Below are 15,890 nucleotides of genomic sequence, written 5' to 3' on the forward strand. Positions count from 1 at the left end.
CTGGCTGAATCAGGGAGGGGAGGGGTTAGGGGGATGATATGTTAAGCCACACCCACAGTGACTAGGTTGGTTTCTCATAAAGAGTTGTTTAATTGTAAAGCTTTGGTTTATACTGTGAGTTGAACTAACCCACATCCTTCTAATAGTGGATTCCTGTCTCTGGTCTGAGGGTAAGACTTCAAAGCATTGATGTGATGTAGTTTATCACTTACTGCTGGCTGAGTAAATGTCTTCAGATCTACCTCTTTTCTTCTTTTTGTCCTCTAGAAACAGAAAGTTGCTCTTACATTGCTCAGTCCATGGCACATTTTATTCTTGCAAAATCCCTCTTGGTTTTTTGTTTTTGTTCGTTTGTTTTCATTCTTTTTCCCTTCCTTCCCATCACTACACTCCTTTCTACTATGGAAACAAGCAAATACTACAAACCAAGACTTTTTTCCTCTCTTTTTTTTTTTTTTTTCTCTTGCTGATCCGATTTCAAACATTTTCAGGTGGTTCGAATCTTACATGTCATTACTTGTATCTTGAGAAAATCTCTACATTTCACTAGGCCTCAGATCTTCATTGAAGAATGAGGAATGTGATGATTAATTTTTGTGTCAGCTTGCCTGGGTTTCAGGGATACCCAGATATTTGGTCAAATGTTATACTAGTTGTTTCTGTGAGGGAGTTTTTGAATGAGATTAACATTTAAGTTGGCAGACTGGGTAAAGCAGATTGTCCTTCCTAATGTGGGTGGGACTTGCGTGTGCAGTTAAGTGGAAGGCCCGAATTAAAACTTTGACTCTTCCCCAAGTGAGAGAGAATTCTCCTGCCTACAAGCTTTCAAACTGGCACATCAGCTTTTTCTACCTGATGATCTTCAAACTGGGACATCAGCTCTGCAGATTTTGGACTTGTCTGTCTCCATAATTGTGTGAACCAAGTCCTTATAATAAACCCGTTTATTGGTTCTATTTCTCTGGAGAATCTGACTCCCACAAGGAGGTTGAGCTTTAGTGATCCAAAATCTTTGAATTGTGAGGTTCTAAATAATGCTGACCAAATAACAATATACAAAATGTGTTCCAAGATTCCTTTCAGTCTTGAAGTTCTAGTTTATATTGATGTTCATGTTTGCAGTCTTGAAATGCAACATGCATCTAACATAATTTCAGTTCTTTGGAACCCAAGATGATCTTGGAAAGATATATCTACAGTTAAATAAAAAGATAAAAACAGGAGAAATTCTTTAAAAATTAAAAGAAGGATAATCATGTTGGGATTACTATCTTGTCTAACCTAGCTCCAAACCTAGGAAAATACTGGAAAAAATGTGACCAATTTAACAATTTCAATAAACTGAGTACTACAGAGCAAGTGAACCTGACTTAACAGGGTAAAATGGGGATGTGGCTGTAGTCAAAGTCAAGTGATTTTGGAAGAAGAGAGTTCAGGTCCCTTTACTGTCATTGTGTTTTGAGACATGCTACGCACTGAATGTTCCTGTCTTTCCCCAAATTCATATGTTGAAATTCTAATCTCCAAAGTAGTGAGGGGCCTTTGAGAAGTAACTAGGTCATGTGGGGGGACGCTCCATGAATGAAATTGGCGCTCTTATAAAGGGGAACCCAGGAGTTCTCTTGCCCCTTCACCACTATCTGAGGACACAGAGAGAGGACAGCAGAATACAACCAGAAAGAAGGGTTCTCACCAGAACCTGATCTCAGACTTCCAACCTCCAGAACTGTGAGAAGTAAATTTCTGTTGTGTATAAGCCACCCAGTCTGTAGAATTTTGTTACAGCAGCCCACATGGACTAAGATAGGGTGGTTGGAGAAGTATATTACCCAGTCAAGAAGGAGTACCGGTAGGCATTCAGTGTCTAAGAAACAACAAGCTGCCTTGGAGGAAGTAACTATCATCTTTTATATAGTTTCTTAAGTTTCTTTTTAAAAAAAAACATGTTATCCTGATTTTATAGAGGAGGAAACTGAGGCTCATAGATAAAGCAGCTCCCCCAATGCATGGAGACAATAGTGAAGCCAGCACACAAATCAGATCTATCTGGCTCCAAACTCAATCCTCCTCCTTTTCCACAGCGTTCTGAATAATGAATGTGATACCTCTGAGGAAACAGTTCTAGATAAAGAGAGAAATAACAGTTCAGATCTCCTTTAGAAATGGAAGGGTTACTGACCAATCATAGCTGGAGTTCCAACTTTTAAGCAATTAACAAGATTAATGAACATTTTAAAACTGATTTTGTCTGGATTGCCTACCTCCTTTTGATTATCTCTTTTGTACCTCATTCATCTGTCCCTACCTTGTCACTGCTTTAAAATTCTGGGGCAGCCCAGGTGGCTCGGCAGTTTAGCACTGCCTTCAGCCCAGGGCCTGATCCTGGAGTCCCACATCGGGCTCCCTGCATGGAGTCTGCTTCTCCCTCTGCCTGTGGCTCTGCCTCTTTCTCTCTCTCATGAATAAATTAAATCTTTAAAAAAATAAAATTCTGCAGTCATGGTAAAGAAAGGTATTTGGAAGAGAATTCTATAGGGAAGAAAACTGGAAGAAATAGACTCTGAAGTCTAATCTGTTTTTCTCCCACACTCTGAAGTTGATTCTGAAGCAGGTGATATTATATAATACAAATTGAAAGATTGCAGACAATAGCTAGTAAACCACAGAAATCAGTGTTTCTCAAATTTTAGTCATTCTCTATATTCATTGTCTATTGTCTCTCATCCAAGTACTAACCAGGCCTGACCCTGCTTAGCTTCCAAGATCAGATGAGATCGGGTGCGTTCAGGGTGGTATGGCCGTAGATTATTGTCACAGTACTAGTATTTAATAAAACTTCAGCAGGATATGATAATAAATATTTGTTTTTGCTCCTGAGTCTGTGGGTCAGCTGGATGGTTTTGTTGATTTGAACCGAGTCCCAGCTGATCTTGGCTGGGCTCACTTATGCATTTGCAGCTGTCAGGGGGCTGCTGCAGGGAGGATGCCTGAGAGCTGGCTGATGCAGCTTGTCCACAGCTCAGAAGACCCAGCTCAGCTTCATTTGGTCTCATAATCCAGCAAACTAGCCTCTGCTTGTTCTAATTTCTTGGCAAGTTTTCAAGGAAGCAAAAATGTGCAAGTCTTCTGAAGCCTTGGCTTATAAATAGCATCTTGTCATTCCCACCACATTCTGTAAGCCAAAACAAGTTAGAAGACTAGCCTAGATTCAAAGGTTGGGAAATGGATAGGAGGAGTGATAAAGTCACATTGTCAGCAAATGGGAACTCTTTTTACAATCAGCCTACCACATTTATCTACCACCCGTGTGAATTTTGAAAAATCCCTTTTTCTTCTCATTAAATGCCTATTATTCATGCTGGGCATATTATCATAACCATATTTGTGAAATCATGGGTTTCAAGTTATTTTTTATATGCACTGAAAGTCATAACTATTAAAAATGGAGGGAAAAAATGCACGTACCACATACCAGTTAAAATTCTCTCAGAGAAATACATTGAATTAAGGTAATGGTCAGAATTTTCTATGGGATCCAGAGAGCAATGGGAAATCTCTAACCTGTAATGGGATATTCAAAGTGATGTCTCTAACAAATTTAGACTCCCTATTTTGTCTAAAGCATCCAAATAAATTCAGAGGAAGACACTAAGAGCTTAAACCCTGTCTTAGGAGAGTTTGCAATCCAGGGTTGCAAACAAAATCATCTTGTTCACCACACTTGCCAACTCTTAATGAGTAAAAACACGATGTATTTGTATCACCCAGAGAATAAGTAAAATGGTATTTCAGAATAGGGAGAGATCAAATAAAATTGAGAGGTAGAAGAAGTCATGGATGGAGTTGGCCCTGAGCCAAACCTTTCTGCTATGGGTAGGAGAGAATAGGCAACCTTCAGGTAGGGAGGCTTTTTAAACTGAAAGAAAACTCCAGCCAAGGCTCCAAGGCAATCAATAAACAAGCACAATTCCAGCTCAGCAAAATGAGATTAATGATGTTCAAAACACTTTCCACATTATAGTATGTAGATTAGATTTCATAAAACTTGGCTTTCGTCTTCAATATGGTGGTCATTGTGCACATCCAAATTTAAGAGAGTCAGGAAGAATATAAGGGAGTTAAGAAATAGTGATGCACTCTACTTCTGGTAAGGTAGGACTACGTATTTTGAACCAACATTGCTACTAACAGAAAATCTAGACATGATATAAAAGTCATTAGCCAGACAGCACCAGAAAGCTCACAAAATACATAGTTCTCTTTTAAACTTGGTTTTGCTTTTCATGGTGTCAGTTACCTGAGATCAACCTTGGTCTGGAAGCAGATGATCCTCCTTCTGACATGCCATCAGAAGGTCAATAGTAGCCTAACCCTATGTCACGATGCCTACGTCATTCACCTCCCTTCATCTTATCACATAGGCATTTTATCATCTCGCATCTTCACAAGAAGGTAAGTACAGTACAATAGAATACTTTGAGAGAGAAACCACATTCACATAACTTTTATTATGTATATATTGCTATAATTGTTCTATTTTGTTATTAGTTGTTAATCTCTTATGTGCCTAATTTATAAATTCAACCTTATCATTGATATCATAAACAAAAAAAATAATATACAGAGTTCAGAGCTATTTGCATTTTCAGGCATCCCCTGGAGGTCTTGGAACATACCTCCTACATACCCCTTTACTTTAGTAAAGAATTATCAGGTCAATATTCAAAAGAAGATAAAAGTCCACAAAGATGATCCTAGCTTTGGGGACAATTTTTCCTCTGGATACCTTAGCTAGTAAGAGCCTGACCAGCAGTTTTGAGAACCTCCCAGAGATAAAGTCACCAAAGGTGGTGTGAATCCAGGCCCACATTTTAGTTTGGGGCCTAACAGCTACATCCTGAATCAGGTTCACCTAAAACTACCCATCCACAGACTATAGCCTAGGTTCAGAGCAGCTGTCTCTGAAATAGAGTTGTGTCTCAGGGCTGCTAGCATTTTAGAAATTTTGTTTTAAGTCTATTTTATTTTATTTTTAGCTAAGTGCTCCTTCTACTGGACACAGATGGAATCTCAGCGAGAAAAGACATTCATGAAACTACCAAGGTAATATAAAATTACTTACAATGTGTGCTGCAGAAGGGAATTTTAGCTATCACACGAAAGAATTCAGAGCAAAATATTGCATCTTTGTTCATTATAAAAACAAAAACAAACAAAAATAAAGCCTCCTTATAGGAGCCAAAACATGAGTCATTCAGATATTTGGCTTTCTTTTGTTATCTTCTTTACTTGACAATCTGTTGAAATGACTTTCCTAATGTGTTGTGTGTGGGAATTGATTGCAAGATGTAGAACAAAAATAATTCTGAGTAGCACATAAATTATCAAGTCATATCAGAGAGCAGCGATCCAGTTTCTAAAGAAACAATACAGCTAGCCTTGTGCCATTAGTGTTGGTGGAATTTGATTTTTTAAAAGATCAGTATGTTTTCAGAAGTTCTTGATACCCAGTCTCCAGATATAACTAAGAGTAGGCTCTTCTAAGCAACAGAAGTGACTTGTAACACATGACAGTTACTATGTAGGTTTATAATCTGCTACCTACTTAAAATATCCTGGTATGTCTTCCTGTTTAATTCATTTATCTGAGTCTCAATATGTCAGAACAAAATGTTCTCATTCTTTCATCTTTGGGGACACAATTCTTATTTGTATAATTTTAATTAGTACTTGTCTACTCTGTTCTTTACACTATTTTCTATGTGGGCTGCTGTGTTAAGTGATTGGGCAAAGCATGAGCCACCAGATGCTCACTTGCAGAAAAGAATGGACCTAATGTATTCAAGTATATTGGGTGGGAAAATTTGCCATGGTTGAATATTATAGTAAAATGTACTAAATGTGACTCTATATGTAACATATTCACCATAGTTTCAAATATTCAGTAAAGTCAATTGAGCATAGTGACCACAAAGGAAAAGACCACAAGCAACTATAACCAGATTAGATACAAAATGTTCTTTCCCTCCAAACCTTCTGTGACGATTAATTCTAAGTGTCAATTTGGCAGACTATGATGCCTAATCTTTTAGTCAAACAATCTAGATGTTGCTATAAAGGTATTTTTTGAATGTAGTTAACATGTGAGAGTAGATTTTGAGTAAAGCAGATTATTCTCCAGAAGGTAGGTGAGCCTCATCCAAACAATTGAAGGCCTTAAGAGCAAAGACTAAGATTTCCCAAAGTGGAAGGAATTTTGTCTTCAAACAGCTGTATGGAATTTTTACTTGAATTTGGACTCAAGACAGCAACATCAACTCTTAGTTAAATTTCCAGCTTTTTTCTGCTCTGTGAATGTTATACTTACTTGCCCCCAAAATCATGTGAGTCGATTCCTGAAACTTATTTTTCCCTCTACATACTATGTATATATACTATTGATTCCATTTCTCTGGAGAACTCACTAATACACCTTCCTAGTTATAGAATGAGGATGCATGCAATAAATTTCCAATAGCATTGGGACACCTGGGTGGCTCAGCGGTTGAGCATCTGCCTTCCGCTCAGGACATGATCCCGGGGTCCTGGGATCGAGTCCCACATCAGGCTCCCTGCATGGAGCCTGCTTTTCCCTCTGCCTGTGTCTCTGCCTCTCTCTGTGTGTCTCTCATGAATAAATAAATTAAATCTTTTAAAAATTTTTTCAATAGCATTTGTAATTCAATGTGTAAATTTATATGATGTATCTAGCATGCATTCTTAGAGTGATAGGATAATATTGTCTTTGTATTTTTTAAAACAAGTCCATAGTATCACATACAACAACCTACTTATATATATAATTGTTTTGAATTCTCCAAGAGGATATGTCATTTTGACCTTCCTAGATTTCTTCTGTCTTATCTCACTGTTGCCTTCATACTAAATTTTAAGACCTTATTTATTTATTCATAAGAGACACAGAGAGAGGCAGAGAGATAGGCAGAGGGAGAAGTAGGCTCCCTGCGGGAGCTCAATGCAGGATTGGATCCCAGGGCCCTGGGATCATGACCCGAGCCAAAGGCAGATGCTCAAGTGCTGAGCCACCCAGGTGTCCCACTTTCATACTAATTCTTAAAGAGAATAAAGGCTATTCCTTTCCTGAGAACATGAAAGAATTATAACTATATATCTTTTTTTAATATTTTATTTATTCATGAGAGACACACAGAAAGAGAGGCAGAGACCTAGGCAGAGGGAGAAGCAGGCTCCACGCAGGGCGTCCGATGTGGGATTCGATCTCGAGACCCCAGGATCACGCCCTGAGCTGAAGGCAGACACTTAACCGCTGAGCCACACAGGTGGCTATGTATCTCATGGTGCTTTGTAGAGTTCAGGCCAATGGTTTTTCTTTTCTTTCATAAAAATAACTACTGCCATTATTTTTTTTTTCTATTTTGAAAAGCATTAAATTGCAATTTGCTTAAATCTGTGGAAAGAAAGACTGCCCATCCTCTAAAAACAGTTCCCAGAGAATTACTATCAAGGACAATTTAGCAAAGGCTTGAGCATTAGGGCCATCACTAGGCCACTGTCTGATGGTGAAATAAAACAAAACTAATTTTGTTAGGGCCATCACAAGGGCAATGTCTGATGGTGAAAGAAAACAAAGAAAAGTGAGTTAGAAATGAAGAAATCTAGAAGAGAAGTGTCCAGTGAGTGTATGAAGACAGGCTTTAATATTTTCGTACTCAACTCTCTCTTTCTGTGTGGCCAGATGGAAGGAAAGACTTGAGTTTCAGACAATAGGATGAAAGAATTCTAAAAGGTACACACAGCCATTCCTTAATTCTTCCCTGTAGCCTAATAAGACTGAATATATCCACTGGTAGTTGTGATGGAAAATAAACCAAGTGTAGGCAGCTAAGGGGAGGAAACAGCAGAATTGAAAGAGAACAGTTGATAAAATGTTCAAAATCGCACAACCCATTAAACTTGCAATTTTTCAAATGTGTTTCTTTATATAGTCACTTGGAGATGGTGATTAACTCTATTAGTTTCTTCACATACACATGAGAAAGTTTTAAAAAGTGTTATAAATACCAACATTCATAGTGTGGTGAGAGAGAGTTTTATCTAAGCGACTGGTATTGGTGATCTCAAAATGGCTCGGCCTTGGATGAGCACCCTAAAATCTGTTCTTATACATATCTTCCAGACTTTTTCCAATACAAATCAGTAACTCTCTGATTCTTCTTCATGAATATGACATCAATCCAACTTGTAAGGTTTTATTTGTAGTTCGTGTCCTTTGCTATATTGACACCTAGCTCTAGGAACAGGTCTGGATAAAGTAGCCATGGGGAGTGATATATGGGTGACGGGCTTCCTCTTGAAGGAATTCACTTGAGTAAGATTGTAACAGAATAATCTTTGAGCAACTGAGAAAGAACTACCAGGCAAGAAAGGGGAATCTACTTCAGAGGACAATAGATGTTTAATGGAAAATGGGCAAAAACCACCTAAATATCCTATTTTAAGATCTCCAATTCAGATATTTGGAATTTCCAATTCCCTTTTTCTAAACTATCTAATTCTATGAGAAGGAACCATGCTACCATGCAGTCTTTGAATTCCTGCTATCACACTTGGGTAGCAACAGTGTTGTCTCCTAGAGCTTGTTCCCAAATGAACACAGGATGATTGAATTAGAAGCTTCACACTCTTGCCCGTGGATCAGTAAACTCCCCTACTAGGTTATTATAGGATTTGTAACTATATGCCCCCCCAGAATAGATAATCCCATTTTCTCCATATTTGCCCAGGGATACTTTGCTTGTATTGGTCTATGTTCTGTATCGATTAGGATGTTGTCTTATAATAACTAGCAGAAATATACTGTGGTTAGCTTAAGGCAATAGGTAGGTGGGTAGGTAGGTCAGTAGGTAGATTTGAGACTATATATAAATATATATACACACATTTAAGGAGATATACATTCAAGCATGTACATATGCATACACACACACACACACACACACACACACACACACGTAATTACCTAGGTGCTATCAGGAGCTAACTGTATTGATGGAAGGCTCATCTGAAGGGGCATCTCTTAACATCTCATCTAACCCAGATGTGGCACTGCTGCTCAAAATGAATTGTTTCTATCCTTGTATATATCACAGAGTAAATATTCCAAGTCATGTGTGGAAATATCCAATTGAAGAGATTAAATCATTATCACTACCTGAGTACCAGGGTGTATCCTGTTCTCTTTGCCCTATGTAGCAGGAAATAAGATACTGCCTCCCAACGAGATTGCACACCATAGGAAATTACTGCCAAATAAGATACTGGATAGCCTCAAAATGCAACTGAGTACTAAAACTTTAGGTATCTTTATGCCAGCATAATCTCCACGTTGACTAAAATACCCTCTAGCGTAGCTAACTTTTACATGCCTTTGAGAGGACTCTGAATTACTTCCATCCTGGACATGTCTTGGCCTTTTTCTTCCCCTAGCAAAAATCAAGAGCAAGTTTAGGTTTTTTTCATTGTAACTGTGCATCATCACGAACATATCAATTTGTGTTGATTTGCAAGGCAGCAGTCAAATGGCTGTCACAACAGCAAAAGCTAAGCCTCCTTTGATCACAGAATCATCAATAATATTCATTCACTGTCCTCTGGCATGCAGCAATTACTTTTCTACTACAGAAAGGCCAACTTAACTGAACTCCTATTTCCTGTTTCCCAGGCATTTTGAGTAGGAGGAAAGCAGACCTTCTCCATCATCTAACGCAATGGTTTGCATCATCTTAATTTGGCTGGAGCCTTACACCCCCTAAATCCTGATTGTCTACATTCCAAACTGTGGGGTGTGGCGAACAGCCCAGTTGTTTTAATTCCAGAAACTACCCGATGAAATTTCGTTAAGCCTCTTTTATTTATACACCCTCATGAAAGGTGGGAAAATTTCAAACTCTATGCTGTAGTTCATGTTATATTTATTGAATGTGTAAGTGATCAAAGCACATTTGCTTACCTGGTTTTGACATTTCCAGACACTTAGTGATAGTTTTCTGAACACGTGTAGGTAGAATACTAAGTGAATCTTATTTATCTCTTGTTCCCAATAAAGTTAAAGAAACAAATGTTTGAGATATTGAGATATCAAGGGATAGAAGAGCATATAGTAAGTACCAAATGAATATACAGGTAGCAAGAGGAGTTAGAATTTTCTTGTTGGTAGCAATAGTGGTAATAATAATAATAATAGCTTCCTCCTCCAAGTTCTGCTTCAGAGAGAACAGGGTTATTGTTTTATTTTATGTTTCTTTTTCTTATTTTAATTTGTAATACTGCTAAATGTTTCTGCCTTCATTAACATAGGGGAATGATACCTACAGATGTTTTCTGCCACTACCAGAAATATCTGTTTAAGCCCAGACAGCCCCAAAGCTGAATTTGTTGCATGTGATCCCTCAGAAGTTAATTATGTACAACTTGGCATTACACTCCAGTTTAAGACATTGGGGGGAAAGTCCTCAAATTGCTATATTCAGGTAAAAAGTTCTGGAAATGTGATACGGGGCATTGGGGGCATTGGGATTTTTTTTTTTTTTCACAAAGCCTGAGAGGAACTACACTTGTTTTCAGAATATGCCTCCATCTAGAAGTTAAAAATCTAAATAAAATGGTTGATTTTGTGGGACTGTGTTCATAGCCTAAGCAGAACTGTGGAATTATACAAATAAAGAAACATCTTTTTAATAAACTGGTGTTGCAGGATTTTCCAGTATGATCTCCAGGGTACTCTCCCTATCTCCCTCTGGGGTAGTATTATGAGTCTAAAAGAATGAGCAATGAAGTCTTGTTGGACGCATTCATGCTCATTTTCCAGCACCTAATATGTTGTTTACACGTAGCGATACACACTAACACTTGAGGATTCCTAAGTGTCCAGCAGATGATGGGCACATGGGTGTGGAAAGGAAGGAAATTCTTCAGAATATTTTTGCAAATGCTAAATGCTTTTAAGGGGGCTGAAATTTCATTCTTAAATCACAACTTACAAAAAGTTTCTGGAATCCAATAATATAGTTTCAGCACTACATTTTTTTCTTTGATATCCATAATATAGTAAAGTCTTGCCCTTAAGCCAAAAACACCAGGTAAGCAACAAAGTGGAGAAAAATAAATTCCCCAGAATTTTTGGTGCTCTTGATTAATGGAGGAAGCAGTAAGAGGAGGAGCCTACATTATAATTGCATTGTTCTTGATTGTCTTGGAGGGTTGTCAAGGAGTAGTGTGATCATTTGGAGAATATAAAGGGAGGAATCAGTAAAAACAATAAAGGAGATATGGTTTATGATGTGATCTCACCCTTCTCAAATAGTAATTTGAAGGGGCTTGCAAATGTCAAATGACGTCAAATCATACAGATCTTTCTAGTTATCCTAAGACATTGCTTAATAAAATTTATTGAGAAAAAAAAAACCCTATTGTCAGAGACTTGTGGTTTCTGGTTCAACATATAAGCTTAGAAGTTGCCACTCTATCAAAAAGAAAACAAGAAAAGCTGAGCAAACTGAAAAATCAACAGCCCTTCTTAGATTCCTAAGGGAAGTCAGAGCAAACTCCCTGTCTTTAAAACTGGAGAGACAAAGTGAGAGAAAAACCTCCATGGGAAGCAGTCCTGTGTTGTACCTGAACTGCAAGTGGTGAACTGCTGGAAGTTTAGTGTGGACGATTCTGAGAGATAAAAACTCCAGAGGAACCCAGTCATCAGTGGGCCCTACAATTTTATGAGTTTTACCTCCTGGAGCTCTACCAAACTCTCACAATAAATAGAGGACAAAAATCTCCTGTGCTTTCTAGTAAGGGGGTGTGTGTGTCATGAAACAATCACATCATGCCTTTCTTCCTAATAAGTTCTGCCCTCAGGAGAAACTATTTAACCAGAGCCTACCTGCCTTGGTTTTATCAGAGCCTAACTCACCTGCGGGAAGGGAAATAACCCACTCCAGTCCTCTCTAGCCATTCTGTCTCACATAAGGGGTGAAGTTCATAGTCCAATGCCTAGGCTCACTGAAAGACTGAGATCTAATAATCACATAGAACATTTCCATCTCTCCCCCATTCACTTTCCCACCACATTACTAAAGGCTAGTTCACAGAAGTTTCTTTCACCCTATATATCATCTCCTGCTAATGAGAAAAATATTAAGGCATGCCAAAGACAACACCTTGAAGAGACAGAGCAAGCATCAGGACTAGACTCAGATATAGCAGGGGTGTTGGAATGATTAGAGCAGGAATTTAAAACAGCTATGGTTAATTTGCTAAAGGTTCTAATGGGTAGACAGTATTCAAGGATAGGCAATGTAAGCAGATAAAAGGAAAATACTAGAAAGGACCTGAGAAAGAAGTGCTAGAGGTCAAAAACAGCGTAACAGAAACAAAAAACACCTTTGATTGGCTTATTCACAGATTGAACATGGCTGAGGAAAGAATCTCTGAGCATGAGGGCATCTCCCTAGAAACTTCCAAAACTAAAAAGCAGAGAAAAGAAGACTGAAGGAAACAAGAAAAGACTAGGAACTGTAAAAAAAAAAAAAAAAAAAAAGTGTAATATATGTGAATTGGAATACCAAACAAAAAAGAAAGAAGAGAAAGAGTAAGCATTTGAAGAAAAAATACAGAGAATTTCCCCAAATTAATGCTAGATACCAAACTATAGCTCCAGGAAACTCAGAGAAGACCAAGTAATTAAATGCAAAACAAACAAACTCAAAAAAACAAAAACAAATAAAGCTCTAACTAGGCATATCTTATTCAAACAAATAAAACTATATCTAAGCATATAATATTCATGTCATATTCAAACTATATCTAGGCATATCATATTCATACAGAAAAATCAAAGATAAAAGATGCTGATGGAAGCCAGAGTTTAAAAACACCAAACCAATAGAGGAACTAAATTAAGAATTACATCTGACTTCTTAGAAATCATGCAATCAAGAAGAGTGGGCTGCAATATTCTTTTTGTTTTTTTGAATATTTATTTATTTTAGAGACAGCACACACATGCAAGTGGGGGGAGGGGCAGAGGGAAGGGATCTCAAGCAGACTCCCCACTGAGCATGGAGACTGACTTGGGCTCCATCTTACAACCCACGAGATCATGACTGAGCAGTAACCAACTGTGCCCCCAGGTGCCCCATAGATTGCCATGCTCTTAAGTGTTGAAAATTCAAAGCACACCAACCTAGGAATCTGTAATCTTTGAAATTATGCTTCAAAAATGGAGGAGAAATAAAGACTTTCTCAGATAAACAAAAACTGAGGAAATTTGTTGTCAGTTTACCTGCCATGCAAGAAATATTAAAAGCTGTTCTTTAGAGAGAAGGAAAATGATATAGATCAGAAACTCAGATCTGTATTATAAAAGGAAGAGCATCGGAGAATAAAAACTTACATTGTTCTTATTCTTAGTTTTTGTGGTAGGTCCTAATTTGTCCAAAATAAAAACAATGAATTCCATTATATATATGCTTATTTATGTTTATATATATGTGGAATGAATGACAGCAATGATATAAAGGATAAGAGAGAAGAGTTAGGTTATTTTGTTATTATGGGGTACTTACACAACCCATGAAGCAGAACAGTGTTATTTGTAAGTGGACTTGGATTACTTATATGTATATTGCAAACCATAGAGCAACAACTAAAAATAAAAAAAGAAATGTAACCAATATGTTAAGAAAGGAAAGAAAATGGATGTATATAAAGTGCTCAACTGAAACCACAAAAGGCAGAAAAAAGATTGGAAGACAAAAATAGGAATAAACACTAAGACGGCAATAGAAAACAGTAATAAATATGCTGGATATTAATCCAGCTGTATCTAGAATCCCTTTGAATATCAATGGTCTAAGTGCATTAATTACAAGACAGAGATTGTAGAGGGGATCAAAAAACAAGACCCAACTATACATTGTCTCCAAAAAATCCATATCAGTGCAAAGCCACATAGAGAATAAAAGTAAATGGAGAGAGCTATAGCATGCTAACACTAACCAAAAGAAAGGAAATAGCTATATTAATTTTAGGCAGCAGACATTGGAACAAGGAAATTTATTAAGGATAAAGAAGGACATGGCATAATGATTAATGTGTCATTTCCCCAGGAAGACACAGCAATCCTTAACATGCATGCATCTAACAACAGAGCATCAAAATATGTGGGGAAAACTTATAAAACTGCATGAAGAAATAAATGATCCACTATTATAGTTGGATGCTTTAATATCCCTCCATCAGAAATGCAGAACCAGCATACAGAAAATCAGTAAGGACATAGTTGAACTCAACAACACCATCAATCAACTGGATATAATTGACATCTGTACACTACTTCATCCAACATCAACAGAATGCTCATTCTTCTCAGGCTCACATGGAATATTCACCAAAATAGACTACATGCTGTGTTATAAAACATACCTTAATAAATTTATAATAACATAAATAATATAGTATCTGCTCTCAGACCATAATGGAATTAAACCAGAATCAATAACAGAAAGATAGCTGGAAATTTCCAAAATATTTGGAGATTAAAAGAACATACTTCTAAATAACACATGGATCAAAGAAGAAATCTCAGGAGAAATTTTAAAATATTTTGAACTAACTAAAAATTAAAATGCAGCTTATCACAATTTGTGGGATGAGTGAAAGTGATGATTAGAGAGAAATTTATAGCATTGAATGCACATATTAGAAAAGAAGACCCAAAACCAGTAATCTAAGCATTTGTTTTATAAAATAAGAAAAGAGAAAATGAATTAAATCCAAAGTAAAAAGCAGAAAAGAAATAATAAGAATCAAAGCATAAATCAACAAAATGAAACTAAGAAACCAAAAAAGAAAATAACCTAAACCAAAAACTGGTCGTTTGAAACTATCAATAAAATTAATAAGCCTCTCTCTAAAAAAAGAGAGCACAAATTACTAGTAGCAGAAGCGAGAGGGGTACATTACTACAGATCCTTCGAATATTAAAGTGATAATAAAGGAATACCATGAACAACTCTACAGATTTGACAACCTAGATAAAATGGACCAATTCCTTAAAAGATACAATCTGCTAAAATTCACAAAAGAAAAAAAATAATTTGAATAAAGCTATATCTATTAAAGGAATTAAAACAATACCTAACAAGAGAAAGCTCCAGGCTTTGCTGTGCTCACTTCTGAATTCGAACAATCATTTGAGGAAAAATTTATACCAATTCTCTACAATATCCTTCAGAAGACAGAAGTAGAGAAAATTCTCCCTAATTCATTCTATTAGGCCAAAATTATCCAAAACCAGACAGTGACAATTACAAGAAAAGAAAAGAAACCAAAGACCAATATCTCTCATGAATACAGATGCAAAAATCTGTATTCAGATTTTTTATCATAACAAGATATTAGCAAACCAAACCCAACTCTGCTCAATTTTTTTGTAAATCTAAAACTGCTCCAAAAAAGAATACTAGTAATGCAAATTTTTAAAATAATTGATTAAAGTTAAAAAAGTAAAAGATAATTGCTGCTCTGTCAGAGTTGTGGAAACTAGCTCATTGACATGATATTATTGCCATGTTCTCATAAGACCAACCTGTCACAAGTGCTCTTCTTGGACCTTAAAAAAAAGTTTTTAATGAGAAGAATTCCCTTATGTGCCATTAGGTTGGTATTGGGCTAGTGGTAGTCAACAGAGTATCCAAAGACTTCTGTGCAAGTTTCTCTTGCTTAGTTGCACTAGGAGGTGCAGGGTGAGAAGACACTGTCCATGATGCTGGAGCAATGCGTATGGATGAAGAAGTGGGGAACAAAGCTGAGAC

At 37.0% G+C, this 15,890-nt stretch overlaps 1 long non-coding RNA gene across 2 annotated transcripts in view; it reads left to right on the top strand.

Annotated features, from left to right (window-relative positions):
- The first annotated feature begins 4,297 nt into the window (after positions 1 to 4,297).
- LOC140621484 (uncharacterized) overlaps positions 4,298 to 15,890 on the top strand; it is a 44,480-nt gene continuing 32,887 nt past the window's right edge. For both annotated transcript variants that reach the window (XR_012021198.1, XR_012021199.1), the window contains exons 1-2: positions 4,298 to 4,452; positions 5,037 to 5,103. This is a non-coding gene — a long non-coding RNA (uncharacterized lncRNA). The remainder of the gene's footprint in view (positions 4,453 to 5,036; positions 5,104 to 15,890) is intronic.

This window comes from Canis lupus, chromosome 30, assembly GCF_048164855.1.
Source record: "Canis lupus baileyi chromosome 30, mCanLup2.hap1, whole genome shotgun sequence".
NCBI classification, from domain to species: Eukaryota; Metazoa; Chordata; class Mammalia; order Carnivora; family Canidae; genus Canis; species Canis lupus.